The 9,436-nt window shown below is 39.9% G+C and overlaps 2 pseudogenes; one reads left to right on the top strand and one right to left on the bottom strand.

Moving 5' to 3' along the window:
* The first annotated feature begins 3,787 nt into the window (after positions 1-3,787).
* Positions 3,788-5,195, top strand: LOC101725131 (E3 ubiquitin-protein ligase Mdm2 pseudogene; annotated as a pseudogene).
* A 1,553-nt stretch (positions 5,196-6,748) lies between these two features.
* On the bottom strand, positions 6,749-8,076 carry LOC110349113 (protein LSM14 homolog A pseudogene; annotated as a pseudogene).
* Between the last annotated feature and the right edge of the window lie 1,360 nt (positions 8,077-9,436).

Here is a 9,436-nt window from a genome sequence, read left to right as displayed (position 1 = left end):
TAAAATCCAGGTTTTAGCAGTGTTGCTTCTTTCTGAGGGTGGTGAAACTTTTCTATCCTCATCTAGCTTCTGGGGTTTGTTGGCAATCTTTGACATCCCTCAGCTGATAGAAGAATTATCTTAATCTTTATATTCTTCTTTCCATTATGTTCTTCTTGTTTGTGTGTCTATGTCCAGATTTTCCTTTTTTATAAGGGATTAGTCCCCTCTACTCTACTATAAATTCATTTTAAGTAATTACATTTGTAGCACATATAGTTCCAAATAAGGTCACATTCTGATGTACTGAATATTAAGACTTACATGAACGAACTTAACTCATAATATTCACTATATGACAAATCTCCAGAAATAAAAATATAACCTACACACACACCTCACACACAGAGTTATGGACACCTTTCTAAGGTCAAAGAGGAAGCAGAGGTAAGAAAGAGAAGGAACTGTCACTGAGCTCTTCTAATATACTGGTGAATATTTAGGCATTTGAAGCACATTATATAATTTAATATGCAATCATTTGTTTCAGCACAAATGACAAAAACTGAAGGTCAAAGTAATTAAACTACTTTTCAAAGATCAGTTAGAAACTAGATTCATTTGTGAGTATGCCTGACTGCAAAGCCTGGGCACCTTCTCCACACTCTCCTTGCCTCTGCAGAGGTAAAGTGTTATCAATAATGGCAATCATGATAATAACAACAAGTCATGGAAATGTTTCATTGAAGCAATTGCTTCTTCTAGCATACAGCAAAAACAACAGATTGAAACAAGCAATGACATTTCTGACAGTGTGACATACTCAAAGCTTCAATTCTGCCTAAACATTCACAGCAGGATTTTCCTTCCTACAGCGACTAGAGGCTAATTTCTAGGAAATAAAGGGAGAAAAAGAAAACAACAGAATACAACTTAAATATTCATGAATGTCAAAAATTGCAAACCATTTCTGAGAACTTCCTAACAGTTACTGCAACCCTCTATGTGCCAAATTCTGATTCTGTCTAATTCGCTTCAACCTTACAACAGTCTTGTGAACTGCTGGCATTATTATCTCTATTTTACAAAGATGAAACAGAGGACACAGCCTAACTTCAAAGCCTGGTTCTCAAATGCTCTGCCCAGCCGTTTCTCACTGAACAGAAAAGTTAACCACCAAAGGAGAGTTCTGTGTGGCTCGAATTATGTTTTGTAGTCAGTAGTTTTCGGCTGGAGGAATTATGGTGATTAGAGCAAGGGATCTGGAGTCAGATAAACCTGAATTTGAATTTTGGCACCACTTCTTATTAATTACATGCCTTAGGTAAGTTGTTCAGACCTCTTGAGTCTTCTTTAGTCTTTCCAAAATGGGAGTAATAATATTTTTCCCATAGAGTTTATGATAATTAAAAATCAATGACAATCACTAGAGCAGAGGTAACAGCTATTAAATTTGTTATTACTACAAAGCAGATCAAACATTCTTTTGAGTTATATTCAGGTATCTCCATGTCTTAGGAATCTTCTCACGTGGAAACTTCTTACTCCATAAAGAAGAAGGTTCAAGTGCTTTTAGGAGAAGGACAGATACCTGTTAGAATAGGGATATCCCTGCTTATTTTTTTGTTAGAAATTGAAGTAAGACAATAACCTCAAAAACCAAGTTTTTCTAAGAAAAATTATTTTAAAATTTTCTTTCAGCTTCATTTGTATACAATTCGGTTTGAATGTCTAAAATATACATTTCGCCCTTTGAGTAGGGAAGACATGCCTTGACGTCTCTTCTGGCTTTCTTCTTAGGCTAAGATGAAGATGCAATATAAAGGAAGCAGGGGTCAGAGAAGAAGCAAAGCCAAGGGAATTTTATGAAGTCAGATATTAGAGCCCTTAGCAGCCCCTTTTCCACAGCATTGGGAGCACTAGAAAGTACCTCTAAGAAGCAGGTAGGAAGAAACCACTTTAAGAAACACTCAGACAGGAAACAACCAGAACATCAAGACTGATGGCCAGCTTCCCTGGCTTGGGCATGACATAAGCAGGCTGTAGACGTTTGAGAGAAGCTTGGTGTTGTAGTCAGAAGGATTTGGCAAGGGAATACATTAAATACAGGACACATAACTTATAAGATTATTTTATGATAATTACCCAAAGAGTCAAATGCAAAGGAGTGCAAAGTGAGTAACTGCACACTAGAAGCCCAGAGGATTCAGCTGAGGGCCTGGATCCCAGCAATTTCCCACACAAATCCAGCTAAAGACTTAGAGTCCAAGGCAATCTCCTGCTCAAGTCCAGCCAGTGGTCTAGAGCCCACGGCAATGTCTCATTCTTGTTCATATTGAAGTTCTGCACCTGGAAGCCCAAAGGCCAGTTGTGGAAGCCAGAAAACCTACTCCAGTCAGATGAAGAATTTGCGCCATCAACGTGAGGGATCCACATTGGAGGCAGGAAGTGATGCTCATGGTAAAGGTTGGAGCTCCCCTGATGAAACAGCAGCCATTCCCAGAGATAGTGAGGCCCCGAGCTCCTCCTCCGACCGCAACAGCATCAGGAAAACCATCTGCAGCAAGCTTCTCCTAGCAAATCAACGGGCCAAGATCTTCCCCTCCAGTTCTCTTTTTATGGCTACTGGTAACAGTCTTCAGGTGGATCCTCCAGGCCCAGACCACGCTGATGCAGTACAGCTGGGTGTTACAAGTTGACCATTAGCCAATCCGCCACACTTGGTTTGGGGATAATCACTACATTCACGTGGCTTCCGAGCAAGTGCATGGATGTGATAAGTGGGGGAGTCCAGATTAATGAGCCTTAGCCATGCTCCTGGTTCCCTGAAGCTCAGGGGCAGCTGAAGGCAGGCAGAGAAGTCAGCAGACATGGAGGCCAGAGACTAGCAGACGTCTAGAATTAGAGCAAAGGGTAGGGACCCTTACCCCCAAAACCTGCAGTAGAAAACACAAGGTCCACTAATAGGTGCTGGTATGTCTCCTTACATATTGGAACAACTCTAACTATGCTTTCTTTTCTCATAGCTAAAATAAAGCCTGTAGATCTTCCCCTTCCTTCTCTTTAGGAGCAGGGACAAAGAGCAGGACTCTTAAAGGCTGAAAATTTACCTGAAAGATGGTAGAGATCAAACCACAGATGAGACATTATTGGATTATACTATAAAATCTAGTGTATTTTCTCTTGCTACTTGGTGGGTTGGGCTTCCTAGGTTAGAAAAGAGAAGGCATGGGAAATAATGAATAAAGTTCCTTTTCATATCCTGTCTCCAGTAAAGGCTTGTATGGGTTGATTAGAAATATGTCTATAGAGGGTCGGTCGCGCGCCCTTCCAAGCTCCCGGATGTGCCTCCGCTTCTGGCGCGCTCCCGCGAGCGATAGGGGGCGCTCATCGAGGGTCTCTGTTGTTTACGGGCCTTTGTGGCTCTGTGACTGGAAGATAGAGCGAGAAGCCTAATGTACGGGTAGCCTCCACCCCCACCCCCTCCCGGCGGAGGTCTGGCCGCTCCCGCGCCCAGGAGCCTCCTTCCTCGCTGCCCTGACTGCGTCTGAGCGCCCCAGTGGCCTGGGCCCCCGAGAATAGTTGCCGAGACCCAGGTCATCGGGCTTCCGCGTGCCGGGTGACGGGAACTGGGATGTCCTGGGGGACCCCTGACCCCACTCCGAGCTCCAAAAATGCCGCGCGGTGAGGAGCAGGTGTGGCTATGAAGCGAGGGTCAGTTGTGCGTCTGAGCTGTGTTCACTGGCAATTGGAGATAGACACCTGTGATCACTGGCGTACAGCAAGGTTTCTGAACTGATCCAGGCCAATGTGCAATACCAACATGTCTGTCTACTGATGGTGCTGTAAGCACCTCCCAGATTCGTGCTTTGGAACAAGAGACTCTGGTTAGACCAAAGTCATTGCTTTTGAAGTTGTTAAAGTCTGCTGGTGCACAAAAAGGCACTTACACTATGAAAGAGGTCATATTTTATCTTGGTCAGTATATTATGACTAAATGATTATATGATGAGAATCAACAACATACTGCATATTGTTCAAATGATCTTCTAGGAGATTTGTTTGGAGTACCAAGCTTCTCTGTGAAAGAGCACAGGAAAATATATACAATGATCTACAGAAACTTGACAGTAGTCAATCAGCAGGAACCGTGAGACTCTGGCACATTTGTGAGAGCAGGTGTTACCTTGAAGATGAGAGTGAACAAAAGGACCCTGGGCAAGAGCTACAAGAAGAAGAACCTTCATCTTCAGATTTGGTTTCTAGGCTTTCTATCTCATCTAGAAGGAGAGCAATTAGTGAGACAGAAGAAAATTCAGATGAATTGTCTGGTGAATGTCAAAGGAAACGCCACAAGTCAGATAGTGTTTCTCTTTCTTTTGATGAAAGCCTGGCTCTGTGTATAATAAGGGAGATATGTTGTGAAAGAAGTAATAGCCGTGAAATGACAGAGACTCCATCAAATCTGGATCTGGATGACGGTGTAAGTGAACATTCAGGTGATTGGTTGGATCAGGATTCAGTTTCAGATTAATTCAGGGCAGAATTTGAAGTTGAATCTCTTGACTCAGAAGATTATAGTCTTAGTGAAGAAGGACAAGACCTCTCAGGTGAAGATGATGAGGTATATCGAGTTACTGTGTATCAGGCAGGGGAAAGTGATACAGATTCATGTGAAGAAGATCCTGAAATTTCCTTAGCTGACTATTGGAAGTGTACTTCATGCAATGAAATGAATCTTTCCCTGAGAAAGCCAAATTTGAAAACTCAACACAGGCAAAAGAGGGCTTGGATGTGCCTGATGGTAAAAAACCTGCAACAAATGATTCCAGAGAGTCATGTATTGATGAAGATAATGATAAAGTCACACAAGCCTCCCAGTCACAAGAAAGTGAGGACTATTCTCAGCCATCAACTTCTGGTAGCATTATTAATAGCAGCCAGGAAGATGTTAAAGAGTTGGAGAAGGAAGAAACACAAGAGAAAGAAGAAAGTGTGGAATCTAGTTTTCCCCTTAATGCCACTGAACCTTGTGTGATTAGCCAAAGTCGACCTAAAAATGGTTGCATTGTTCATGGCAAAACAGGACATCTTATGTCATGTTTCCCATGTGCAAAGAAGCTAAAGAAAAGAAATAAGCCCTGCCCAGTATGCAGACAACCAATTCAAATGATTGTGCTAACTTATTTCAATTAGCTGTCATAGCCATAAAAGTATATATTTTAAATTTGTAACTATATAAGCCTAAAAATTTAGACAACATAGATTTTATGAATATATATCAAAGCAAGAAATATAAGTAGGACCTTTAAATGTAACTTACTTAGTACCTTTTGTGTAAAGAGGAAGAAAAGTGTGTGAAAGAGTTAATATTTAAAAGGTAGATACTCTGAAACACCAATCCTTAGTTTCTCTCCCCTTTCAGAAGTTCTTACATTTGGTGCTATGTTATGTAGGTAAAAATGAGCCACTTATTATAATTACTAAGAATCTTCAGTGAAATAGTGAAAATAACCAGAATTGGTAGTAATAATAATTTTTTAATTTAACAGTTTTATTGTTTTAGAATTAAAACCTTGCTAATATTAAGGTGCACTGCAGTTATGCCATGCTGCCAGTTGTTACTAGGACAACAAATGCCCCCAGTCAGTGACCCAGAGGGCTGGGAAGACACATGAACTCATTCTTTCAGAGCACATAGAACTGTTATTTACAGTTTCCTTCTGGAAATCAGCCTGGAACATCTCAGTCTACTTAAGTATTGCCATAGCACTTGCTGTGATGCTCAGAATGCCTCAGAAATGTGTTCAATATCATGGTTTGTGGGTCCTCCAAAGATTCTCTTGTTAACATGCAAGCAAATAGTACTAAACAATATTATCTAAACTATGGCTGCCAAATACTGGATTTTAGTAATGAAACCAAATTATAAAACATTTCATTGTAGAGCTATACAAAAGATATAAAATTAAAATTAAAAATGTCAACCATCTTTAAATATTCCAATTCTGCTACCATGCAGTTTTCTACACCTTTATCACTACTGAATGTTTTAAGAGTAATGTTAACAAAAATAAAAATTGATAAAAATATTTAAATCTTTCGATACCTTTATTCCATGGCCTTCATAAAAACACAAGAGTGGCTGATTTTTTTCCATGATAGCTAAAATATCAAAAAGACTAGGGCCAGGAATTTAGCTCAGTGGTTCTGCCGCCTGCCTCACAAGCACAAGGTCCCAAGTTCAATCCCCAGAACCAAAAAACAAAAACAAAACAAAAATAACAAAGACTGATTAGTAATTTATAATTAGCAGTGAACTCTATTCTGAGTCATTTGTGGGTCACAGACCCAAGGAAAGTGTTAATGATGTGATACAGTTTATGGTTGCCAAAATAATTTTGAACACTGAATCCTTTTGAAACTAATGGACTGAATCATTATCAAAACAAAATTCCAGGTATATCAGGAAGAACAGGTTAATTGATACCTAGTTTCAATGTCATAAAAAGGGGGGAGGGTTACTTATTTGAAAATACTGAAAAGTACATTCTTATCTATGATTATTTACATTTGTATACTGAAAATATCTATTATTTGAACAAATCCTGTGATACATCATTTGCTACAAAATGAAGTTCTTAGACTGAGCATGAATAATTTACCCTTTTGGAAGAATGTATCAAATCTTCATTTATGTTCAAAACATTAAAAACAGAAATTAAAAAATCTTAAGCCTAGAAAGCTAAGGAAAAAAAGAGACCCACTCATAACTTTGCTCTTCAGCACATCAACTTCTGCAAAGACACAGTATGTTTGCTGACTTTAAAATGTTTATTCTTTAAAAAATTAGCTGCTTTTTATACAGCTATACAAAGTTCTTAATGTTTCTTTGGCAATGGAATATAATGGAATTTTACACCTATATAAAAAAGTTTCCTTTGCCTAAGAAACAGTATTTACCATGTGTACATAGTTGACTGACAAAATTCTCTACCATCCAGCACCCTAATTAATTGACAAAATAAGCTACTTCAAAATCTACAAACTCTCTTCCTCCACAGCCTCCTCTGAATCCACCACGAAATCCCCGAGGCGTAGTGAAGGTACCACCTCTGCCACCACCATGTCCTCTCCCACCATGGAAACCAAGACCTCCTCTGCCTCCTCTGTACCCTCCATGGCCACAGTTTGGATGAAGTGGATTTCCAAAACTTTCATCATTTAATCGCCTTTCTTCAGCCCAGGTTGGTCTCCGTTCTCTGTTATCATCACAAGAAACATTATCAAAGAAGGATTTAGTTTTTTCATAATAGCAATTAGGTCCAAGTGGTTCTTCTTCAGCATTTCCTCCACTGTTTTGGGTATCAACTCCCGAGTCTCCCTTATCTTCACCATTTACAGGTTTCTCAAGTTTATCTTCTTTAAATTTAAGCTTATTGTGAAATTCTCTGTCAATCTCCTCTTTGTTAAATTGTGCATTTGTACTTTCGAAGTCAAAGTCTTTCTCAAATCTCATTGGACCATCTCACCAAATACCAAACCTTCCCCGGCCACCTCGATGACCTCCACTCCCTCTCCTTGGAGGTGAAGGAGCACCTGTAACTATTTGTCTCTTGCTATCATTTCTGAGTTGCTCATTTTCTGGCCTTGAAACTTTGTGTATTTCAGCTCGCCTGTGCTCTTGATTCTTTAATGCTTTTTGGCTGGTGGATGGCAAAGGCCAGCTTGATGTAGGGCTCCTTCTCCCAACAGGTGCTGGAGCAGGTAATTGACCCGAGGCGGTCTGTACTGCTTGCTCCATGGTTGGACTTTTTCTCAAAGGGTCTAACTGAGGGCTTGAACGACCTTGAGATAACTGTTTTATAGATCTTGTTTCCTGTGTACAGGCAGATCCAACCGCACTACTTTGGGATAAGTTACTACTGTTCGAGGTCTCTGCTCCAAAGGATGTCAAAGAGCTTCCAGCAACACCAACAACACTAAACTGTTGCCCAACCAATGAACTTAGACTGAACTGGCTGTATGTCGGCATCCTGCCAAAAGGTTCATAGGAACCCACTCCCACTGACTGGAATGAAGAAGTAAATGAACCTAATGAAGACTGAACAATAGCTGAGGTCCTGAGGCAAAGAACATTGTGATTTTGGTGGCTCACAGTGAGGTCTTTAATATCACTCCCGCGGAATATAATCTATTCAGAGACTTCATCTCGAGGTGGTATTGGACGATCTGTTGGTGTCTTCTGTACCAAAGGATTGAACTTTGGTGAGGGCTACGGTGGAGGGCGCCGCTCCGGCCGCTTGCAGAGAGGCAGATCCCACGCCGCTCTCGCCGCTCTGCACGCTTGCTCGCTCCGTGACGCCAACAGCAGCCGCCTCAGACCTGGCTCCGCTACCCTCCCCCAGCCTCCCGCCCTCAAACCGAGGCACAGCGGCGGCCGGTAATAATAATAAATGAGATTATAAATGATAACATAGGTAATGTTATTCAACTCAGCTCTGCAAAATGGGTCTCATTTTATATGCTTATGGATTACTAATGTAGTTTTGATTGTCTAAAGTTTTAGGTTTAGCATATGTATATTATTTATTACAAATAAACAATTTATTGAATTTTTAAAAAAAGAAATATGTCTGTAGCATATATGTCCAATAAGTGTTGGGTATCATCTGATTAAAAATAGAATACAAGGTGGGTGGTCTTGAGGGTAGGACTATGAGGCTTAGAAAAAAGAAGTTAAGGTTGCCACACAGAAATGGAGAAAAAGAGAATGAATAATGTAGTTTCTGGTATTTAAGATGGGCCTTTGACAAGAAAAATGAACAGACACTTTACAGAAAAAGAAATATAAATGATCAACAAATATATGAAAAAATGTTCAACAACTCTGGCCATTGGAAAAATGGCAAATTAAAACAATGGTAAGATTCTATGTTACTCCAGAAAGAATGGCAATCATTAAGAAATGTTAGTAATAGTAAATGCTGGCATGGCTGTGATGAAGAAAGAACCCTCTTTCATTACTGGTGGGAATGCAAGCTAGTACAACCATTATGGAAATTAGTATGGAGATTTCTCAAAGAACAGAAATTAGAAATTCCATATGACCCAGTTATCCCCCTTCTAGGAATCTTCCCCAAAGGGCTTAGGTCATCATACTACAGCAATATATGCATACCAATGTTTATAGCAGCACAATTCATAATAGCTAACTCCTGGAGGCAGCCTTTATACCCAACATCAGAAAATTGGATAAAGAAAATGTGGCATCTTATATAATGGAATACTACTTGGCTGCAAAGAATGACAAATTTGAGACATTTGTAGGAACATGGATGAACCTGGAAAATATAATGTTGAGTGAAATAAACCAGACACACAAGTTTAAATACCGTATGGTATCTCTCATTTTAGTGAGGCAAAGTACAAACAAAGAAATTGATAAAGGATGGAT

Source organism: Heterocephalus glaber, unplaced genomic scaffold, assembly GCF_053883595.1.
Source record: "Heterocephalus glaber isolate CG9 unplaced genomic scaffold, H.glaber_assembly_v1.0 deba00001571, whole genome shotgun sequence".
NCBI classification, from domain to species: Eukaryota; Metazoa; Chordata; class Mammalia; order Rodentia; family Bathyergidae; genus Heterocephalus; species Heterocephalus glaber.
The sequence above is the reverse complement of the archived record's forward strand: the minus strand, read 5'-3'. Positions and strand labels throughout refer to the sequence as shown.